The 24,548-nt window shown below is 37.4% G+C and overlaps 1 protein-coding gene across 3 annotated transcripts in view; it reads left to right on the top strand.

Annotated features, from left to right (window-relative positions):
- LOC149234869 (uncharacterized) overlaps window positions 1–15,564 on the top strand; it is an 83,316-nt gene extending 67,752 nt beyond the window's left edge. For 2 of the 3 annotated variants that reach the window (XM_089371979.1, XM_089371978.1), the window contains exons 2-3: window positions 15,116–15,283; window positions 15,392–15,564. The gene's annotated coding sequence lies outside the window, so the exon portion shown is untranslated. The remainder of the gene's footprint in view (window positions 1–15,115; window positions 15,284–15,391) is intronic. The other variant, XM_089371980.1, reaches the window with a different exon arrangement.
- The last annotated feature ends 8,984 nt before the right edge of the window (window positions 15,565–24,548 follow it).

Genomic DNA, 24,548 nt, shown 5'->3' with positions numbered 1-24,548 from the left:
TCATTCCCAGGAGCTCTCAGAGTTCTTTTAATTGTAGTAAACTACCTCATACTTCATATGAGGACATATTATGTTGATTTCATCCAGTTAGACTTATGTCTTTTTGCATCCTTTCAGAGGGGGAGATCCTTTCATGCTTGATCCATTTTATCTGCAACCATATATCATGACATTACAATATCAGATGCAGATACAAATACAATCATACATACCTCATTTCTCCTTCAGGTATCTTTCAGCAGCGTCCTTGAGTGAACGGATCTTCAGTCCCTTGATCTGCTTCATCATATCATCAGTCCTTTCATGATTTCCATAAGTTGGAAATGCTGATAAAACATTTGCTGCCTTCCCGGACTAGGGGATCCTCCGCTGAGATACTCTTCAGAATTCAGTATATCCCCATCTGGCAAGCATTCCCTTTGACCTGGATGACTTCTTCCTTTCTATCAATGTACGATGAGATTCCCAAGAGCTATATCCGCCATGATTCATATGAGCTCTTGTTTTTCATGATGCCATGATGCATCTTCTTACCATGATCATATATGCAAGGACTTCTGATATGATCCTTTTGAGAGGGACACCATCTTATTCATAATGGAGACCTATTACTCCCTCTTTCCCTGATCCTTTCTTCAACTTCCTCCATCCTTTAGGTAATCTTTCCATAGTACTTATCTTGTCAACCTTTCCTTTGCACATATCTGAGTCTTTTGTCTTTCTCTATTCAACATAGAGACCACAAACTGTTGATCGAGGTAACCTTCTTATTCATGGTCATTTGTTACCTTGCTTATCACTATCAATGTCAATGATGATTATTTTCTCATCATTTTTCTCAGATCTTGTAACTGAGATCTCATGAAGATATCTCTTCATTCTTCTTTACTGCATTTCAGATAGTATGTCCTCTAGTATTTCATGCATTCTTCCTATGTCTCCTTTCTTGCTTTATAGAACCCTACGAGTTCTTATGGCTTCAAAGGAGACCTTGATGTACTGACTTCTCTAAGGATAATGATAATCCTCCTTATTCTATGCAAGACCCTTGATGACCCATCCAATATGTAGGTCTTCTTGCAATCATGAAGTCATAAAACAAAATTTGATTATGAAAAGGTACTTACTTGATTGTGAAGATGTAGTCTTCACCTTGATCATGTTGGCAGAGGTTGAAGTAGATATTTTGATGCTTTCATTGAATGAGATCCTTAGATTTGCCTTCCAACAAACTGCTGATACATCTTGAATTGAAGTTACTTGTCATGGTCCATAGAATAGCTTCTGATTTGAGTACTGTTCATATACTCTCATATATACTTTTGAATCCAGTTCCCCTAAGATCTGATATCTTAAGACTTTGTTCTTTATGAAGAAGGATCGAAACTAAGTTGTGGATGAACTTGTCAAAACTGTTGTTACATATTCTGAGATCTTGAAGACTGTTGACATTTGAAACCCTTGCTGTTGTAGACTGATTTCTGATCTAGGGTTTGATTCTGCCATGTAAATCTTCAACTGCTTTGATGTCTTATAGAAACTTGATTCTTGAATGTCTCTTTTCTACCCTTACTTTGACTGCTGAAACCATCCCTCTGATACCATGTTGAAGAATCTAGGGTAGGCATAGTCACATTGATTCTTTGTTACATGATAACAATTTGTGAAGTGTTTAGACAACTTTTTTTTGCTTGATGTTTACTTCATTATTAACACGTATATGTTAGCTTCATCCAACTGCTATCAAAAACAAAAAGAGACAAGAACACATGATTGGCTTTTTCCCAGGGCCAAAACCTCTCCCTCTTGGAGAGGAAAACCCATGCAAAATTCTTTTTATAGAGATTCAATGACGAATACCAAGACCATGACCCTTGACATAGCTAGCCTCTCCAAGACCAAGACATCTTATCCTCTTCCTAGCTGAGATCGTCATGACCGTTGCACTGTTGAAGTCATCACTATTGTATCACTGAGATCTTCATCATAGCCTCTTCATCATATTACAGAGATATCTTGTCTCTATTGAGATCTTCATTGTGATCTTAATTCTCTCCCTTGATCAATGTACCGAGGGCTTCATTACTGCTACACCATTCTTGAATCATCATTGAATTTTCGCTGGGGATATCATCATGTTGACTGTGAACAGCGAAAAGTATACGTTATAACAAAAGTTCTGGGATAGTGAGACTGAGGCTATATGAGGACATTCAAGATCTGAGGTTCTTTCATCACATACATACATCCTCTGTCATGGAACAGGTTCACCGAGGTTGTAGTTACATTCTTGCCCTGAGATCCTTACCTTCTATATACGCTGAGACTGTGAGTGATGCTGTAGCTCCTTGTTATGCCGAGAATGTGATATACATATATATACGTATGCAGAGATCAAACATAATCTTCATGAAGCCGAGACTGTAATAGATACACAGTCCTCTTCGTCCATCCGAGATCTATTCGTGTGAGATCACTTCGTCATCAATTAGAGATTCACCTTCAGGTATGCCGAGATTGTCCAGATCTTAGATTAATGCGAAGTTCCTCATACATCTGAGGTATTGCTTGATTGCTCCTAAGCCCTAAGACAGAAGCCCTTATTCACTGTGGTCTTGCTCCTCCTTTCATGCGAGAAACTCAGAGGACAGTGCGAGATTCCTTTCCTTTGATAGCAAGCTCTATACCTCCTTGACTGTAGCTTCTTCACCCGAAAAATTCAAAGAGACAAATGTGAGATTTCCTTGTTTTCTTTTCGTTGACCCTTCATGGGTATTTACAGTAGTTTCCCCATATATACAAGCCGACGTGAGTTTGTGAACCGTCTTGACCCTTTCTTGAGCCGACATGACTTTCATTTTTCTTAATTAATTCATTTTGGAGCTGACATAACATTCCTTTGTTGTTTCGCTTGTAGATTTCGGTGAGCTTGCTCTTGGAGGATTCTTCTTGGTCTTGGAGGTCTGATTTGACACCAATACATTTTACATAGGCTCTTAAAGAGCTTCTCCATATATGTCACGACTCTTTGACATAACAGTAAAAAATCCTAAAGACATCAAGAAGTCTTTTACCTAGAGACACTTCTTGCTCATGAAACCCATGTAGCAAGATTACAAAAATAATTTATTTCCTTTTATTACATCAAATACAAAGATCATGTCATTATGAAGACCGAACCTAGTTACCCTTTCTTCAACATGAATATGTATTAGGGTCATAAGAAGTCCTCCAAGCAAAGTCATAAGTCTCCTCGAAGCAATGGCACCGTCAAAAGAAGCAATCCGAATTATGTCAAGCAAGTCGGCCTTAAGTCTTCATGGCGGCCTCTAGTCGGCCTAAAAGAAGGAGACAAACTCCTATATAAGGAGCCATTCCACCTCCTCAAAAGAGAACAAAATTATCTTTGAAATCAGCGAGAAAGAGGACGAGTAAAGGGTATGAAGAGACAAGGGAATAAGTCTCCAAGTATAGCGAAGAGGAAGGAAGAAATGCTGAAGGTTTAAGGATTGTTCTAGGGCTAAAAGACAGTCACACGTGCGAAGAAGGAGAGGGTCTCTCTGCTGTCATAGTAGCCCTCTATCACAGACAAACAAACTCCATTGTTTGGGTTAAGATCATAGGCCTAAAGAGCCTCCCACTCAAGCGAGAAAGAAAGGAAGGAGAGTGAAGTAAATAGGGCTGATCCGCAGCTTATAATAGTCACACGTGTGAGAAAAGAGGGCAACTTGTGGTCATTACAACAACACTATCACAGTCACTCATTTATCCTTGTTTGGGGCTAAATCTAGGGCTACAAGGCCTCCCACCCAAGCGTAGAAGAAAGACACTCAAGCGAAGGAAAGAAGGGCATACAACACCAAGCAAACCTCCCACACGTGTGAGAAACTAGGGCAGAAGAACAACAATATAGTCATACATCCATATATCAAGAAGGATCTCATTTGAAGAAGAAGTCTACTTGAGCAAGGGATAGAAGAGGAACACCTCATCTAGAAGGCTCACTCAATAAAGGTCTATCTCTAGACAAGAAACAAAGAAGGGAGACTAAGTGTTGAGGAGCAAAGTGCCGAAAGAAGGAAGCCTATGTGCCGGGAAACAAAGTGAAGAAAAGAGTAGAGGACTTGACTTGTGCTTGGAGGATCATTCTTATCAGGTTTAGGGTTTGGCATTGATCAATAGAAGCTTCAATAAGAGAAATTCACGAAAGGTTTTTCCTCTTAAGAGAAGAGAGGTTTTGGCCCTGGCAGAGAGCCAACATCTTGTGTTCTTGTTCTTATGTTTTGGTAGCAGTTTGATGAGGTACACACACATACACTAATAAGAAGAAGAAGAATAAGCTAAAAAGAAAAAGTAAAAATACTCCACAAATTGTTATCAAGAAACGAAGAATCACACTACACTACTTTGCCCTAAGATTCTTCAATATGGTATCAGAGCTAAGTTGACACATCAAGGAAAGGGCCACTGAAGAACACTCATCAAGTAGAAGCATCTACATGGTAGAAGCACCAAGCCTAGAAGTCTCAATCACTTCAAGGACAAGAAGGGTCTACAATCCATCATTCATCGAGGAGGTCTACATAGCAAGAAGAAAAGCCTTACTCAAAGGCACCTACCAAGAAGAGCATATTGAAGCAGGTCCTACATCAGGCTACAAGTCATCAAGCAAATCTCATCATCAAGCAAGTCCACTTGGAGAAGGCAACTTGAAGAACATCAAGATCCAAGGAAGGCAAGCCATCAAGTCTTCAAGGAGGAAACAAATCCACTACATCTCAAATCTATCAAGTAAGTACATGTCCCCTTCTGAATATACATCAATGTCTTTTTGCAAGGAAAGCAATAAATTGGTAGGTACCAATAACTCTCTTGCATGGAAGAAGAGGATTGATCTACTTTTCAAGGAGAATGAACTCCTGGAACATGTCAAAGGGAATATCACTATCCCTGCTAAGGAACAAACTCAAGCCTTAGCTAAGTACAATAAGGATGAGACAAGAGCTTAAAGGATTCTGATAGAATCAATCAAAGACTCTCTCATTCCTTATATCTCCAAGTTTGAGACATCAAAAGAAATTTATGATAAGCTAGTAGAGCTATTCTCGGTATCCACAACCGGAGAAGTAATATCTCTAAGGAATGAATTGTACAAGATGAAGATAACAAAGGAAGAAATAGCTCCCTACTTCATGAAAATCTTTGAAATGAGAGATCAACTTCAAGAGCTTGGGGAAGTCATGTCTGACAAAGAGATGACAACTGTAGTACTCAATGCTCTACCTGAGGATTGGGGCAACTTCACATCAAGCATATATCCCAAGAACAAAGCAATTACTCTCAGTGAAATGTGGTCTCTATGCAGGACAGAGGAAACCAAACTTAAAGCAAAAGAAGGTGTGGGATCAAAGGAGCAAGCATTTGCTAGCATGGCCAAGAGAAAGGGAAAATTTGGTCCACGAAGAACAAACAACAAAGAAATGTCCAAAATCCAATGTTTTGGATGCCAAGAATATGGACATTACAAAAGGAATTGTCCTAAGCTTAAGAAGGACAACAACAACAAAAGAAAGAGGGAAGAAGCTCACATAACTCAAGAGGTGAAAGAAGAAGGGAAGAAGCAAAAGAAGGAAGATCCTTCGGATCTCTACTATGATTAGGTCAAACTCTTTACTTCAAGTTTTCTTTCAAAGTTTTGAGTAGTATAGGAGCATGTAGGAATAGAATAAAATTGCATGGCTAGAAACATCCTCTAAAATCTAGAAGCATGATGTACATAGAGTTCTAGATACTCATGAAGATGTAGCATTTACAATAAGAATAAAAATGCATGGGTAGAAATATCTTCTAGAATATAGGAGCATGATGGATATAGCTCAAGATATTCATGTAGAAGAAGGATACCTAGTATAGGGCCTCATCCACGATGAAAGAAAAATTGATCATGATTAAGAATCTTAGAAGACCTCGATCATCAAAAGAAAAAGGAAACATTTGCAAGATAAGGGTCTTTAAGATCTTATGATGGAATCTTCAAAAGAAGGTTCATGAATCAAAGTAGATGTCTCATTGGGAATCTCATTCATGTGATTTAAGAAAAGGATGATATACAGGCAAGCTAAGATGAAGCAAGAAGGGCCACACCAAGGACAACCAAATGAAGTTAAGATGATCAAAGGAGAATCAAGATGAGGTATGTATGCATCAAACTTTAGTCATTTGTATATTATTGAGTCATGGGAATAGTTCTATAACATGATCAAGTATGAAAGAATCTCTTTCACCAAGAACATGCTTGAAGGCATGTACTACAATGCAATGAAGGTTAACAAAAGAATATGCTCACATAAGGAGTATAAGATTGCTAACTACGAAGCAAGAAGAAATGCTGACTAGACCAGGAAGCAAGCAATGAAGAAATTCTCTCACAAGAAGCATAAGATGGTTGATCTATCTATCTAAGGAGAAATGAAGAAAGAGATCAAGCATGTGAAGAGCACCATGATCACCGAGAATCACTATTTGACAAGATACTTTGAAGATATCTCCTGAAAGAAGGCAGGACAACTCTGACAAAGGAAGGGAGGACCCTTGACACCTATGAAGGCCTTGAAGATATAAAAGATGCAGATAATTGATTCTACTCTACAAAGATGTCGTGATGAAGAAGCCATCCAACAAAAGAAAAGCAATGTTGAAGCAATATCAGGATGAAGTCATAATGGGCTACTGGGTCGAAGCATGTAAACTAGCAAGTACAACGAAGCATCCATGAGAAAAGTATTCCAAAGCATGGACATATGACAAAGGAGTAGCCAGATGACAAGAAAACTTGATACATGGTAAGTAAGACACTTTTCACGAAGGAAGCAATGACATGACAAATGGAAAGTGATCGATGAATGGTGTCCTACCTAGAAGAAGTTCGAAAAAAAAAGACTTCATGACATCAAAGAAAGGAAGGAGATCAAGTAGCTGAAGGACCCACGAAGAAGAAGTTGCTGATGAATGAAAGAGTCCCTAGTTAAGAGGGAGCTCAGACATGTCCCTGATCAAGAGGGAGTTTTGGATCACCCCTGCTTACAAAGGAGTGACAATTGTGTTTTTCCATTTCATGGGTCATGCACTAGACCAAGACTAAAAACCGTAAGCCTAGATGAAGGCCATGAATGGAAATGTAGACACAAGATAGACACAACATTATTGTCTTCACTTGGGAAGAAAGAATGGGAGGATTAGGTAATCATCTGGCATTTGATACTCTTTGAGGATGTGTAGGGCATTCAAGACAAGAGTAGGCAAGAGGATTGATATCCTTTGAGGGCTAGGAACCCAAGATAAGAATAGTCCTAGAAGGTCATACTCAGTGAACACCCGGGTGGGTATGTACCTTGAGAGACAATGATGAAGGTGTCTATAAATCATTGGTCTCGCCAACATTGTAGCTCATGGTCTCGTAGAGAGATGGAGCTGTTAGTCAAGGCCTTGCACTATGACAATGCTGATGGATATGATGCTATAACAGATGATTACAAATCCAGTTTCTCTTATGTGAATCCTTAAAAGATTGATAATAGCCAAACACCTTGTAATGTTGTATGAATACCTCCCTAGTTAAGAGGGAGTGTTGAAGGAAATGTAACTAGGTTTGGTCTTCATTTTTATATTTGTATTTATTCAAGAAAAGAAATATTATTTTATAATATATGTCAATGAGTTTCTTGCTCATTGAAATAGGTCTAGCAGTAGTTAAAGTGCTATAGGTAAGTCAAATAGTCAAAAGAAACGGTTGAAGACCTTAAGGGCATGTTACACCTTGTATGAATATGTATTAGGGTCATAAGAAGTCCTCCAAGCAAAGTCATAAGTCTCCTCCAAGCAATGGCACCATCAAAAGAAGCAATCTGAATTATGTCAAGCAAGTCGGCCTTAAGTCTTCATGTTGGCCTCTAGTCGGCCTAAAAGAAAGAGACAAACTCCTATATAAGGAGCTATTCGACCTCCTCAAAAGATAACAAGATCATCTCTGAAATCAACGAGAAAGAGGATGAGTAAAGGGTACGAAAAGACAAGGGAAGAGGTTTCCAAGTATAGCGAAGAGGAAGGAAGAAACGCTGAAGGTTTAACGACTGTTCTAGGGCTAAAAGACAATCACACATGCGAAGAAGGAGAGGGTCTATCTGCTGTCATAGTAGCCCTCTATCACAGACAAACAAACTCCATTGTATGGGTTAAGATCATAGGCCTAAAGAGCCTCCCACTCAAGCAAAAAAGAAAGGAAGGAGAGCGAAGTAAATAGCGTTGATCCGAAGCTTATAACAATCACACGTGCGAGAAAAGGAGGGCAACTTGCGGTCATTACAACAACACTATCACAGTCACCCAACTATCCTTGTCTGGGGCTAAATCTAGGCCTACAAGGCCTCCCACCCAAGCGTAGAAGAAGGACACTCAAGCAAAGGAAAGAAGGGCATACAACACCAAGCAAACCTCCCACACGTGCGAGAAACTAGGGTAGCAGAACAACAGTACAGTCATACATCCATATCTCAAGAAGGATCTCGTTTGAAGAAGAAGTCTACTTGAGCAAGGGATAGAAGGGGAACACCTAATCTAGAAGGCTCAGTCAAGAAACAAAGAAGGGAGACTAAGTGTTGAGGAGCAAAGTGTTGGAAGAAGGAAGCCTATGTGTTGGGGAACAAAATGAAGAAAAGAGTAGAGGACTTGACTTGTGCTTGGAGGATCATTCTTATCAGGTTTAGGGTTTGGCATTGATCAATAGAAGCTTCAATAAGAGAAATTCACGAAAGGGTTTTCCTCTCAAGAGAAGAGAGGTTTTGGCCCTGGCAGAGAGCCAACATCTTGTGTTCTTGTTCTTATGTTTTGGTAGCAGTTTGATGAGGTACACACACATACATTAATAATAATAAGAAGAAGAATAAGCTAACAAGAAAAAGTAAAAATACTCCTCAAATTGTTATCAAGTAACGAAGAATCACACTATACTACTTTGCCCTAAGATTCTTCAACACTTATTACATATTACATTAAGATTTATTCAAATTTCCGCTTTGCAGGAAATTTAAAAAATTTAAAAAATGACCCCTAGACCTAATCAAATTCCACGAAATTTTACGAGTGATTTAGTATGGTAATAACAATGTGGACAAAGTCAAAGTCAAGATTAAATCGAGTCAAAAAATTGAAAAAGTTGTTAAAGTTGGGAGGTTTTCGAAAATGTCGGCAAAATTAAAAAAATACGAAAATATTCATTTATTTTATTTTTTTAGCATCTAAAGTATCCACAACATCAAATAAATGTATTTTCTCATAAACATGAAAAGAAAGCTAATATATAATATGTATATGAAGTCTAGTGCTACATCACATATCAAAATAGTGAATCAAGTCCTAAATTTTGTGTCCTGTATCAGTCTCAACCTTCACGAGTCAAATAATCAACAAAAAATATAATAAATGTATATCATGAGTCATCTACATGTCATAAAGTAATTAGTCACTGAGATCCTCAGCCCCTTTTATGGGAATAGGGAATGGTTTTTCCTTTTCCTCTAGAGGAAGAAGGCCCTGCCCCTGGGGCTACAAAAGGACTCTGTTGTCCTCTATAAGCTAATAACATAGGTGGCCTTTGTCCTCTGCTACTACTCATCCTAGATGGTGTCACCTCCTCCTCCTACTCTGGCTCTTGACCCTGCTCCTCCTCATCCTCCTCCTGCTTTGCCTCATGACCCTGCTCCTCCTCCTCCTCTACCTCTTGCTCTCCCTCACCTGCAACTGCTACCTCCTCTGTCGCTAGTGCCTCTGGATCCACTTCTAACCAATCAGGGATCGAGCCCATGGCCGACCTCTCAGTCTCGCTCCTTGCAACAGTGGTATCCATATTGTCCAATGAGATGGCTTCCACATCAGGTTTTTCCTGAAGTTGTCTCACCCACAATCGAAGATTGTAGTAGATGTAGATCATGTCATTGAGGCGTTGGGACTCCAATCTGTATTAGGGTCATAGATTGTAAATTAGTATTTAAAAAATTTATATATTAAAAATAATAAAATGAATTCAAAAATTTAATTTGAATTTTTTTTACTGGTTGCGCTTTTTGCTGTGTATTTTGTCAAACACACTCCAGTTGCGTTCACACCTAGAGGAACTACATGTTTGGCTGAGCACCTGAATGGAAATATTTTGGAGATGGGGTACTTTGCCACCACAACTTGTCCACCAAGCATCTACAAGTTAAAAGAAAAATGAGAAACTTAAAAAAAAGTTAAAACATTGAAATTCTAAACTTGAAGCAAACTATGAAGAGACAATGAATTATGAATTATGAAATTTGAAAGTTGAAAGTTGAAACAAACTAAAGCTTACCTGGCATTTTGGTCGTCCTATTCTTAATAGCCATGGTAAAACCAAATGTGCCACTTGCCATCCTATATATCTCCATTTCTTTAGAAATATCTTCACGTTCTTGCTCAGATGCCACCATCCTCTCAACACAAGTGAGGAATCCATCCATCACCTCGGCATCAAATCTGAAACCACAGGAGTAAGAAAATGCGGGGTTGAGGTAGATACCTGTAGCATGAATGGGGCGATGGAGGGTATTGTTCCATCGCTCATCTATCACTCTCCATATGACCTATTGTTTCTCTAACCCCTCGTCTCCCTTATCTTCATAGTAAGCACGAATGGCTTCTTTGGCCCTATCTATGGCCTCATACAAGTAGCCCATTGCGGGCCTGTCTCCATCAACCAACGGAAGAACCCTTACCAAAGGTTTTGAAATGGCACACACGTCCTCTACCCCTGCCCAAAAGCTCTGATCATATGAAACTAGTATGCATATGCCCTTTCCCTCTAGTTTGCGGCTAATAGATAAAGCACACCAATCTTGTGAAAGAAACATGCTCTTCAAATCCCACATAGAATTCAACTGAGACTGAAGAGATATGAAAGTAGTGTCAAATTGTGTAATGGCAGGATGCACCAACACTTTGTTGTTGGTGAATCTTCTCATCAAGCTAAGCATAGATGCATGATTATATATAAATTTTGTTATGCTCCTAGATGATTCAACAATATCCCTCACAAGAGGAATCTTACCTATATCCTCTAACATCAAGTCAATACAATGAGTAGCACAAGGTGTCCAAAACAAGTTAGGATACCTCTCCATAAGCAACCTGCCAACAACAACATAATTTGCAGCGTTGTCTGTTATGACTTGGACAACATTTTGTGGACCTACTTCCTGAATGAAGATGTCCAACAACTCACATAATAAACGTGCATCTTTAATGTGTGCAGATGCATCAACAAATTTCATAAACATTGTCCCCTTGGGACAACTAACCAAGAAGTTAAGAAGGGTCCTACCCTTTTGGTTAGTCCAACCATCTGACATCACTGTGCATCTAGTGTGTTCCCATGATGCCCTAAACTCCTCCAATCTAGCAGTGCAATCAACCTTTTCATCTTGAAGAAGAGGCCCTCTCAACTCTGCAAAGGTAGGGGCTTTGTACCTCGGGCCAACAACAACAACAACATCAAACATAGGTTGGTAGAATGGGTTTGTCTTGGCAATGTTGAAAGGAACATCACTCCATAGAAGACACTTACTGGCCAATCTGTCAGCTTTTGCCTTTTCCTTTTTTTAAGTGTCGATTTGATGCCAGGTTGTGCACCAGGGGTGGTTCTAGGAACAAAGATGAGAAAGCTAAGGGGTTGGGACATGTGGGTGTGGAAGGTGATGCTAAAGAACCACTTTCACTTCCCCACACTCTTGAGGCCCCTACAAGTTGGCTTGTTACTGCTGCCCTGGTGTCTTTGCTCTTCTCTTTATCCATCAATGATTTAATGGCATGCCGGATGATTTTTGGAGTTGGATTTGGGAAAAGTTCTATATTTTGCCCCGAAATTTGCCCCAAATGGAATTTTAATTTGTTGACACCCCCTGACATATGCTTGCCACACAACTTGCAAGTCAAATACATTCTACTGACCCACCCAGATTCGGGTATACTATCAGGTTCACCATATTCCCACATAGGGTCCAAATTCCTTAGCATTTTGTTTAAGACTTTGAATTTGAATTTGAACTTGGGCACAAAAAAAAAATTGAAAAAAATAAAAAATTGCCCATCACATAAGAAGCAAACACAAATGTAATTGTTGATTTTAAATTTTAAATGCCTCTTCTCACTCACTGAAACACACTTAGATTCACTAAACAAGGGTTTGAATTTTTGTCATTTGATTCTTGAAAGTTGAAAGTTGAAGTTTTGATTCAATCTAGATTCTAAACAATGTTTTGATTCAAATTTCTAAGCAAAAATAAGCTAAAAACAAACTAATAGAAATATTTAAGAAGCCATTTGTGTAACAAAGACTAAGAGAGAAATTAAAATACATACCTGGCAGTAGCAAATTGGCACCTTAAATCTCTCACGTTGAGCAGTGGACAAATCTCCAAATCCAAACCACAAAACTAGGAAATCTCCTCCTATTGGGCAATGGCAAACACCTCCTCTCTCCATAGGGACAAATGGCAGAAAGAAGAGTGAAAAATGAGTGTTTTTTTTGCCTTTTCCCTCACTCATCTACCCCCTGGGCAGGCTCCACGACTTTTTCAATCGAATCCTGATTTTTTCAATTGGAAAAAAATCACCAAAAAGTCGGCCGATTAAATCGGCTAGTCCAAAAAATCGGACTTTGCTGATTTAATCACGACTTTATCACAAATTTTTCCACACTGGGTAATATACAATCACTCTTAGACAATAGGACTCACCCAAGGCCTCACCTTCAAGCTGTACTCTGAGTTTGGGGTTATTCTTGGAGGAAAAATTTCAAATAATTATTAAGTCCCCGTAACGATATAATAATTAACTAAGTGAAAAAAACCTCCCAGAGTAAACTCACTCGATAACAAGGTCCCAAGTTATCTAGGCATATTACATGACTCAAACTCATCATACTAGCATCACTGCACATCATCCCCATAAGGCTTGTGGAATTTGAGTACAACAAGAGAAGATGAGAAGAAGAAGTAGAGTTGAAAAACTTCGGTGATATGATGTTCTCTGATGGTACATGAAGCTTTTGATACATCCTTCGGCATAGAGTCCTCAAAAATCTTTGGGTACACTTCAGTGGTCAACAGGGGGATTGCAATGTTTCCATTGGCTTTGTCATGTACTAGGGTATGGAATTCGTATTTAATCAAGAGCACCAAGCCCTATATGTGCCTTGATGTTAGTGACATTGGTTGTCAAATTCCTCTATCATGACCCTACTAAAAATGTGAATGCTTAGAGGGTGATATTAACGACAAGGTCCCAACATAGGCAAGGATTTTGATGATATGTAGGTATTTGTTGTAGCATGATTTTTTTGGATGCTAGAGGCCATCTAGACCCTGTCTGTTGATGTATTTTCGGTTCAAAGATGGATTGCACTCAATGTTATTTTGGTTAGGTGCACCCTTACTTGCTCATTGCTATATAAATGAGAACTTGTATTTGTGGACTTGTGGTTGATGAAGATTATAATATTAGATGATTGATGTTATATGGTTTAATCTATTTTTTTTTTGTTTAATTTTTATTTTTATGTTTTATATAACTAATTCATCATTCTACATGCTTTTGTTGACATATATGCATCAAAATATATAAAAATATAGATTATATAAAATTCACTCCCGATTTGCTCCCGACTTGGAAGCTTCTGAAATTGTTGCTACCGGCTCTTGCTTCCACTTCCGCTCCCCCTTCCAAGCAACTTAGGATGAAACTGCCTAATCCAAACTTTAAAATATGGTAGAAAAAATTTAACACTCTGAATCAACAATTATGGTTTGAGTGAAGAATACATTTTTTCTGAGGCCATGATAGAGGAGTTCAACAATCAATACCAACAACATCAAGGTACATAAAGGGCTTGTTGCTCTCGACTAAATGGCAATCCCATACCTTCGTATGTGATAGAATCCGATGAAAATGTTGCAATCCTACCAATCCTGACATTTGTTGTTAAGTCTATTGAATTTTGAATGGGATATGAAACTCTACTTCCTCCATATAAATTCCAATGAAGTTGGAACTGCTCTCAAACTTCTTGAAACAATTTATGGCAATGCTAAAAATTGAAGTAAATGTTTACTTTAAGAATTTAACATTACCTTTAATTGCCAACATATTTGGTGCAAAATGAGAGTGAAACCCTCTTTTAAAGACAAATTTCGTCTCAGAGGTTTCTAAAAGTCTCATGAATTCATAATTAACTTCTAATTAGGCATTAAAACCAAAATTGTGGGTCCCAACAATTAAATTAAGACAAAATTAGACATTTTTTTTGGAAATGTGCTTGAAACACATTTCAGCTCTTACAAAACACGTGAAACATGTTTCATATGGACTGAAACACATTTCAAGTGCGTTTCAGCATTTTGATATGGAAACACGACGATACTTTGGGTAGGGTGGGTAGGCATGTGTTTCCTGTTACATAGCCTTTAAAGAAATGTACTGTTTTTTATTTTTAATTGGCGTGGTTTTGATATGGAAACACGACTGATACTTGGGGTGGGGAAGGGGGTAGGAGTCATGTGTTTCCTGCAACATAGCCTTAAAAGAAATGTACTGTTTTTTATTTTTAATTGGCATGGTGTAAACAAGAGAATGGGAAGTTAGATTTGTGTGACCTCGACATGTCTCTCTGGTGAGCCAAGAATTGTGAGAGTGGAGAGACGTTGCAGTGTCAAAGTTTTTGTGGTGAATGCTGCTTATAAAAGTTTTCTTCATGAAAAATTTAATGTTACTTTTTTTAACATGGAGAGTGCAGTAGTTGCAAGGGTAATTAAGGCCTTTCCACTTTTTTGGTAAAATAATTATTTATTTATCACTTGGCACCACTAGGTTTGATTACAATAGCCTTCAATAGCTGAGAATATGGCTCATAGTAGACCTCAAGCAAGACATGCAACTAATCTGTTAAACCACTAGCTCATGTCTTGCTTTAAAGGGCACTAAAACCTAAATTGATTAATTGGTACATAACATCTTCTGATATGGTAAGGGTGGTTATTTTTCACAGATTTGTCTGTGCGAGGGTAAGCTCTTTGTAGCTATAAGAGCATTGGTCGCTGACCCCAGTGCAGAAGGTTCTCATGAAGAAAGCAAATCTGGCATATTTACAGAAGTTGCAGCTAAATACGCAGTGACAGCAGCCAGTCAATTCATAAGCCTACTGCCATCACATCGGGTACGGATCTTTAATCTGTGTGCAAACATATTACCTATATTTGACATTTTTTTATATTAGTTCGTGTTTCTATCAAGTTCTCATGCAAGTCGTTTGATCCTTTTGTAGAGCAGAATCCATAATGAAGTGTTTGAGGAATAAGCTCATATGGTGTGACTTTCAGATTACACAAACCAAAATGTGTAAACAACAAAATTTGAAGGCATTTGTTTCTCAGAATATAGACAGTGATTAGGTACCCATGAAGCATGCATTCATTTTGCTTATTATTGTGAAACATACATGGTTATTATCAGCTGTTGTGTTTGACTGCATCTGACTGCAACAAGCTGGCGGGGATTTTGTGACAAATGAGGAGTATCACATTAGGCTGCTGAAAATTGGGGTTTTCTGGATTTTAGCAGCGTATCCTACTTGGAGATTATAACAGTGGACATAATAATATGTATACATTATTTTCAATATGCTGGAGTTGCTGCATGTTATATGCACTTGGGAAAAATAACACAATGCAAAGGGAGGAGGGAAAACCTATGTGGATGTCCTATTTACATGAGTATATGGCCTGTTGGAGTGGATGCTCGATTACACCTCTAACACTTCCACTTAGTTTGTATCCATTTATTTTATTCCTACTTCCTTGAAACTTATATTCTGGTACGAGGCACTGCTTGGTGCAGTTTAGCATAGTTCTGTGTTCTGCTATCATTTGCTCTAAAGATCAAAATAAAAACCTACGTCATTGTTGACCAATTTTTCTTTCACAAAATGATGTCGGATGTCTATATGCTTTGCACGGGATAATCAGCATTTTTAATGACAGTGATGCAAACCAGTGATACTGGACTCTTCCATGTCGAAGTCGAGTCCCATGTTTTACACTGCTTTTTCAGGCTGGCTCAAGTCAGCTCCTTGGATTCTAACTCAGCCCTAAGTCATACTTACAAGAAAAATGTAATTAAGATTTAGTTGGTAAGTTTGAATAGCTAATTAGATTCCATGAGACATGGAAAAAGAACAAAAAATAAGTTATAACTCATTTTTCTCTGAGCTGATTCCACAACAGACAACCAACTGGCAACAGACATTTCAACTGTGTGGAATCCATAATTTTAGTAGTACGTAATATCATACTCACAATTCTGAGTCATGAATATGACTCAGACTTACAAGTCAAATGCAATTAAGATTTAGTTGGTGAGTTTGACTAGCTAATTAGACTCTATGAGACATGGAAAACAAAACAAAAAATAACTCATTTTATTTCTGAGCTGATTTCACAACAGAACCAACTGGCAACAGACATATCAACTGTTTAGAATCCATATTGTTTAGTAGTACATAATATCATCTACGTACTTTAAAGTGAGTTATTATTGAAAATTTGCATTATATAGACACTGTAAACTTTCATATTAATGAAAAATACCAGTGTTCCACGGGGACACGTCCCCCAGGGTCGGGTGCGTGCACCCCACGCACTCGGGATGGGGGGACGTCTGGGGAAACGTTTCCCACATCCACCTTTTGGGGAGACGCGGGGAGACACCGGGGGGGGGGACGTTTCCCCAGTGTGGGGGCCTCAACTCCCCAAAAGGGGGACCCCTGGATGTCCCCCCTCAAAATGGTCTATGCGTCCCCCCTTAAATTGGCTTGTAAACAATGATTTATGACAGGGAAAACCTAGTATTTGACCATATTTCCCTACTAATGCTATGCAATTCATCGTAATGTTAAATTCTTAAAGTAAAAGGATGAAAATTCTTTCATTTCTTTCATTTTCATCCTTTTACTTAAATTTTTAACATTACCATGAAATGACTCAGGGTGTTTGAGAGTGGGTTCCGACCTCATTGGATTTCATATGGAGAAAATAGAATTTTAGATCTCACTCAAAATGCAGCAGACTTAACAATTTTTCGGGAATTCAGGATTTGATGGATTGCAATGTTTCCATTGCATATTGTCATGTACAAGGGTATGGAGTTAGTCTTTTTAATCAAGAGCACCAAGCCCTCTGTGTACTTTAGAGTGACTTTTAGACTCATCACTGCATTGTTTTTGAGTTTTAGTTATATCAATTTAATATTTCAGTCTCTAGATTTCAATATCTATTACAGCCTATTTTTCTTAGTACTAATTAGATTCTAGAATGATAAATGATGAATTTTAATTTTAAATCAATTTAGAATCTAGAATGATGAATTTAATTTTAAAATCAATGTAGATTCTAGAATGGTGAATAATGAATAATGAATATGGATCAGAGTATTTCATTATTGAATCTCGTGGTTTATTGATGAATCATGTATGTATTAGAAAGAATGATGAGTATAGATCAATGTATTTCATTATTTAATTCAATTATGTATGTATCATTCTATTTATGCTTTCATTATTGAATATGAATTTGAAATATATATATATATATATATATTAAAAAGGAAAAAAAATTATATACCCCGACATCCCCCCGGCCCCCCTAAATTTCAATAAAATTTGACGGTATTCTCACACGCCCCCCTTGTGCGTCTCCCCACACCCGCGTCTTCCCATCCCGGAATCTTGGTGGAACATTGAAAAATACAGTTTTTGTGAGTAATTCTCCAAGTCTAGTCGAATCTGATAACATTGATCCAGCCACGGTTGTCAGACAACTAAGATTTCTTCTCTTTTTCCAATGTTTGTAGGGAGTCTTTTCAACCATATCAGTTCTATAGTTGTTTGTGCAGATAAGTTAGCATACTTAATACTTGAGAGTGCAGTAGTAGATCAGATAACTACAGCCACAGAGATCTGATCATTTTCCTTTTTGTTTTAGACCACTAGATGAAGGCAATTCCTAGTGGCAAATCTAAAATACTAAATCCGTGAATTGGATCAGTATAAACTTGGTGTTTTGGTTGCTCATATAAAGGCTATTGTAAAATATCCACTAGGAATGAAAGTTCGTACATAATGGGCAAAGCAAATCTTGGATTCATATCAAAACTAGAAATTATTAAAAATAGCAGAGGAAGAAATTTAAATGTAGGCTAAGGATTACTTGGAACAAGGGTTCATGGTTGATAGCAGAAACCTCTTTGCTGCTACTGTGGTGGTGCACAACTTAAGACATTATTCTTTCAGATTAGGTATAGGCTACATAAATGTAAAACCTGTGATTGAGAAAAAGTTCTGGGCACCTGAGATTTTAACTAATGATAAACTATCAAAGAAACTCCAACCAATTTGTCTATTTGGCAAAATCAGTTTAATGACAGAATGATATCAGTTGATAGCTGATAAAAGGAATGACCAAAAAGACAACCCAAACAGTTAAGGGCTTGTACAATTCCAAGGTGATATCTTCTGGTAATGACATTGTGCTCTAATGGCGTGTTTTGATATATGTCATGTGCTTCATCCAGATGCCTAGTATGCACAAGAAGGGAAACCAAGCAAGCATAACAATGCAGATCATGTCCAAGGCCATAATCCATTGTCATGCACTCAAAGTATTGCTAGCCGTTGTCTACTAGCCTTGCATGAGAGCAGACAGTCAAAACATCAGGGAAGGTGATATGATCTGCCTCTATGCATGTCTGTTGCATTTGGAAAAAAGGTGCAAGAATATTCTTGCCTTGTCTATGAATTCCATATCCCAAAATCATTGCATTTCAGGAATCACTTTGAGTTATCCCAAAACCATTGCATTCCATGAAACATTTTGAGTTGACATCTTGTCAAACAGTTATTGAGCATGCATATATGCCAACATTTGGCATACATGTCTATATGCCTGTTTCCTACAAAAGCTTTAGAGTCAAATCCACTATTATTACATAACTGTGGATCTGCTTACCATATTCCAGAGCCACTATGGCATAGAACTAACCATGGTGATTGCGTTAGGTTTCATGCCCTGGACTTGCATTTCCTAAAAGAATGCCAAAATTTCATGGGTATGACCAATGGCTACATTCCATGACACAACATTTCAAATAATTTGTAGGCAATGCTAACATTACCACATTTGGCGTACATCTTTAAGACCAGTGCCCACAACAATCTTAGCTTTGAATTCACTTCTTTTTACATAACCATGGATCTTAACTTTGGGCAGCTTTGCAACCATCAGAAAATTTCATTATGAAAGTTTGATCCTATTTCCAGGAGATTTTTCTTAATTGGATAAATTAAAAAATTGTGGTTGCCAGAATCAAATAGAACCTTGCAAATGAATATGTAAGTTTTCACATTTTGTTTTCCCTCAGTTTTGGCAATACTATTAATCAGCGTTGGAAAATGAACTGAGATTAGGACATGGCTTTTGAACACTCGATGAACAAAATATTCTCTAGTATCTAAAGCTGTTAGGAAATGAATTATTATGAGCAGACATTGATGATTCATGCACAAGAGAAATATTTTAAATTCAATGCTTGCACAAGGTTCTAGGTTATAGTAGTGTATACTGTTTTTAGTTCAATAGCATTTTGATTCAGCCAGAATTGTGGAGCATTTCATTGCCAGATAAGATGAATTATGAAATCCCCAGTTAAAACATGGCTACCAGTTTTATTGACTTCTATGCCCACGACCAAGGCAACGGTACCTGGTGAGCCAAATTGGCCAGCATAATGAAGCTTCTTGCACATTTTTTAAAGTGGACTGCGATTCTAGCTTTTTGAGATCTTGGCAGATATTCTGCCTCGGGATTGTTTATTATGAAGGATGTTAGCATTATATGCCTGGGCCCAGATTGTCTCCTACTTGTGCCTATTTGTACTATATATCATGCTAGATTTAATATATGTTATATATTTTTGAAAACTCTGTATTTTCATTTGTTGGTCTATCTATTTGGGTACAAGTTGGTATGGCAAATATTACGATACAATGGGCATAAGGGCCTGCAAGGATATAACATGCTCGAGGGTTCACATGGGATTAACCCTGGAACGAATTGAATAGGAGAAATATGTCAAGCTATTTTTGAACTGTATTCTTCTAGTGTTTGTTTATTAACATATATTGCATAGTCACAGTCAAAATGTAGTTATGAAGATTATTATTGGGCTCTAGTTTGTGAAGTTTGTCCCTGTCCTCAATATCTTCAGTTCAGTAGTAGTCACAGCTGATTATTGGGCTCTAGTTTGTTTGAACCGTATTCTTACTCTCTAGTTTGATTTTAGTTGGACTAAAATCATCTCCTCTTCTCCCATGCACATGGCTAGTCCATCTCCACCTCACTCTAGTTCTTCAACAATTTAACTCTAGTGCGTTTCTACTTCACTTCTCTCTATCCTTAGTTGACTAATGTGCATTGGTTTCTCTCTCTCCACTTCATCCTCACTTCACTCCACCTTTTCTCTAGTCAATAAGGAGCATGGATTATCTACTCTACTTTTCCCTCCAGTTAACTAGGCTTTATTCACTTGCATTGTAGTCACACTCAAGCAAACCTCCACATCACCCAAACGCATGGACAATTCACCTGTCTTCTCACATTACATTGCATTGGCTTAGGGAGAGTCTTGCGTCGGTAATTTGACCTCATTGATGATTAAAAGGATGAGGTTGCTCTTGGACAAGTGGGGTCTTCTTTGTCAACAATTGATTACTTTTCACTCTCGTTTTCTTTCTCCTCTCTTCTAGCTTCTATTCTATTGCGTAGGAACACCACGTCCTGGTTTTGTAACAATGTTCTTGGTGCAACCAACCTCCTGGAGTTTGCAGAATAAAGCTCAATTTTGATCTACTCTCTTTGAGTTTGTCGATATTCTAATGTTTTTCTTGTGCAATATTGGAAAATTTATGAGCCTTTTCTTTGGTTAAAATTTTTCCATATAAAGTGCTTCATGTTTATTTTATTTTCATTTGAAAAGCTAACACTGGAGATAATTCCACCGCTTCAAACACAATATTTTACAATTTCTTTATCCATTAAGTTGTTGGCCAAAAACCACCTTTGCATGTTTTTTTTTTTTCCGTTTGTTGTTTTACGCATTTATAGGAAGAACTATTCATGCGAGAATAGGGACACCCCCTGGTGGTTGGCAAACACCAGTCTAAATAAAAAGGAAAGTTTGCATGTGACATAAAGGGTGGGTTTTTCTACGTGTTGCATTGATATTTCTTAACCCAAATCTACCCAACCATCCACTTTCCAAAGGGTAAAAATATGTATCAACAGTGCACACCCCTATGTCCATGTTAAGTTGTACATAGATTGTGTTTGATGTTCAACCTTTTACAAACTATTCATGACTCTATATAAAACTATGCATGATTATGTATAATTAGGCCGATAGGCCTTTCCTATGCATCAACTTTTCGTCAACACTTTTACTTTGATCCGTTAGATCAGATGAAACACTTTCAACCGTTGATTTGAACCAGAAAACAAAACAATGGAAAATCAAGAAAGCACGGAAAGTCAAGAAAGCACAAAAGCTCAAAAAAGATTCTATGCAAAAAAAATCAAGAAAACATGAAAAAGATCATAAAAATCAAAGATCCAAAGAAAAAAGTTCAGAAAAGCAAAGATTTTTGAGGATTTTTATTTTTTAAATGCAATGTATTATTAATTTATTTTTAAAATTTAATTGAAATATAAATTTTAAATTTAAAAATTAGTTTAGATTTATTTTTAGTTGTAAGTTTATTATGTGTTAAGGGGGATTTTTTTTTGAGGTATTGATTTTTTAAGAGTGAAAAGAGATTTGATTTTTTTTGGCATTTGGTAGATGTAGAGTTAAAATGAATTTAGATTAGTTTAAATATTAACCTTTAAATAACTCACATTAGAGAAAAATACCATGGGAAAAAACCATAGATTAAAAATATGATAAGGAAAAACCATGGGTTGGAAAATTTTATATTTTATATTTTAATTTTAATTTGACTAAGTCAAAATGTTAAACATTGTAACATATCTCTAAAATAATTAAATTCAATTTAATTCCATGCTAGCTCCCATCATTTTCCTGCTCAAAAGATAGGTGTTCTCAACACCTTAGCTACTTCGGCGGGCGTTGCAAGTTGATGACGAAAATCACCTTGAAGATGAGAAAACTGACCTCCTGGAAGTTTTTAATAAGAATGGTTATAGTAGGTCTCAAGGTCTTAAGGCTTTTCAAAATGCTGAAAAGGGTCCTAAGAGTAAGATTGACCCCAAGGATTGGTCTTCCGGTGTTCATCTTCCCTTTATTCAAGGGACCACGGATAAAATTGCTAGGATCTTGAGGAAGCATGAAATTTATTCTTCTTTTAGACCTCTTAACACTATATGAAGTTCCCTTCATTTTGTTAAGGACCCGATTAACCCCAAGGATTAAAAGGGTGTTTATATCATTCCCTGTTCTTGTCGAGCTCCTTATATTGGTGAGACGGTCAATCCATTAACCAAAGGGTTTGTGAACATGCTGTCGACATCAGCCATGGAAGGTCTCGCTCCTCCGCTTTGGTAGAGCATGCAGAAAAAACCAATCATCACATCTCCATTGAAGAGGCTAAGGTCATTGCGAGGATTGACCATTTTCATTATCGTAAATTTAGAGAGGCCTTAGAAATTGAAAAAAAAGACTTGTTAATTTAAATAGAGATGATGGCTGGAGTATCAACAGATGCTAGATTCCTGCGCTTTCTTCCTAAAAAATTATTTTTATTTATTTATAGATTAATTAATTAATTTTTTTTGTTAATCCCCATATTGCTTAGTTTATGACTATCTTAAATTATTTTTGGTAATATGAATAGGCTTAAACCTTAATATTAATATAATATTATATATAATAATATTCATTAATAAGATTATATAGGGTTATGAATCCTTTCTCACTTGAGGGGGGATGTGAAAAAGAGAGCGATGAGGGTTCTGTCGGCAGGAGGACTCGAACTAGGGCAGCCTAGGCCATCGGCCTAGGGTGCTGCAGACTAGACCTCATTTTGGATGACGAAGACTAGGAGGTATGGGGTGGGTCAACAGGTTTTCTGTGGAGATGGTCCATACAATGGCCATGTAGGCTGTGGGTTGGATCCAGGGTGCTCAATCTGCAAGGATCCCAAGGAATATGTTTACTGGGACAAATTTCATCCAACTGAGAGGGTACAGTGGATGATTGCAGAGGAGGTTTTGGGCGGGGATTCTTCCTTCGTTTCTCCCATGAATCCTAGAGGCTTGATCCAGTACACAAACCCCACCCCTTCCCCCTTTGATCCTTTGTTTACGTAATATATTATACCCTAAATTATTCATTAATCGAGCATGTCCAAAGGTATGAATCAACAATCCAACTGTATATATTTGTGATGCTTACTGGTGCAAATTTTCATTTTTTCACAAATGCGTAATAGCGAATAGATTTACCTTAAATTATTCAACGTCCAAAGATATCAATCAACAATCCAGCTGTATAGGTATATGTGTGACGTTTACTGGTGCAAATTTTAATTTTTCACAAAAGCAGAATCGTTGTCAGGGTTTACCGGGAAGAGTTGTGGTAGTGTAGGCAACCAGGCTGATTGAACCAATATCTCTTCTAAAAAAATTCAACAATTCCAATTTAATAATCCTATCGGCCTCTATTTGTACCTTTTGGGACAATTGCTAGTATATATCTACTGCCATGGTATATATTGTAAATGAGGTGGTCCACTTTCTAAGTTTGCTCAAGCAATTTGTATATATATATATATGGGTCAACGATAGTTTTATAAACCTTAAGATTCAAGCTCTTTTTTAATTCCTTGTCCAACTTGAGCTTCATTATTCCTCATAGAGTGGTTACTACTTGGTAAACCTTGAGATTCAAGCTCTTTTTTAATTCCTTGTCCAACTTGAGCTTCATTATTCCTCATAGTGGTTAGTACTTGGTGGCCTTTGCATTTTTTTTAGATGCCAACCATTATTCTTTCTCATGTGAATGAATTTGGTTGTTTCAACTATCATTAAGCTTTCAAAGTTTGATATTTTAGTTTGATGTTGTTAATGATCCTAAGTTTTTTGATATCTTAGTAATGGTGTAAAAAGATCCCTGTTTATTCACTTGAGCAAACTGGGAGCTTATATTTTGAGTGTGAATAGTGTTGAAATATGGAACTAGGTTTGGTCTTCATAATGACATATGTAATCATGATTTTATGTATTTGATGTAAAGAGAAAAATAAATTTATTTTGTTATTTTCGAGGCATGAGTTTCATGCTCAAGGGAAATTTATTTTTAGGTCAAGCACCCATTTGTTGAGAAATCTAGGCAATGAAATCAAATCTTCTATTATA

This window comes from Pinus tabuliformis, chromosome 8 (assembly GCF_031772625.1).
Source record: "Pinus tabuliformis cultivar Carrire ecotype Pingquan chromosome 8, CPIR1, whole genome shotgun sequence".
Lineage (NCBI taxonomy): Eukaryota > Viridiplantae > Streptophyta > Pinopsida > Pinales > Pinaceae > Pinus > Pinus tabuliformis.
This window is presented reverse-complemented; position numbering and strand designations above follow the sequence as displayed.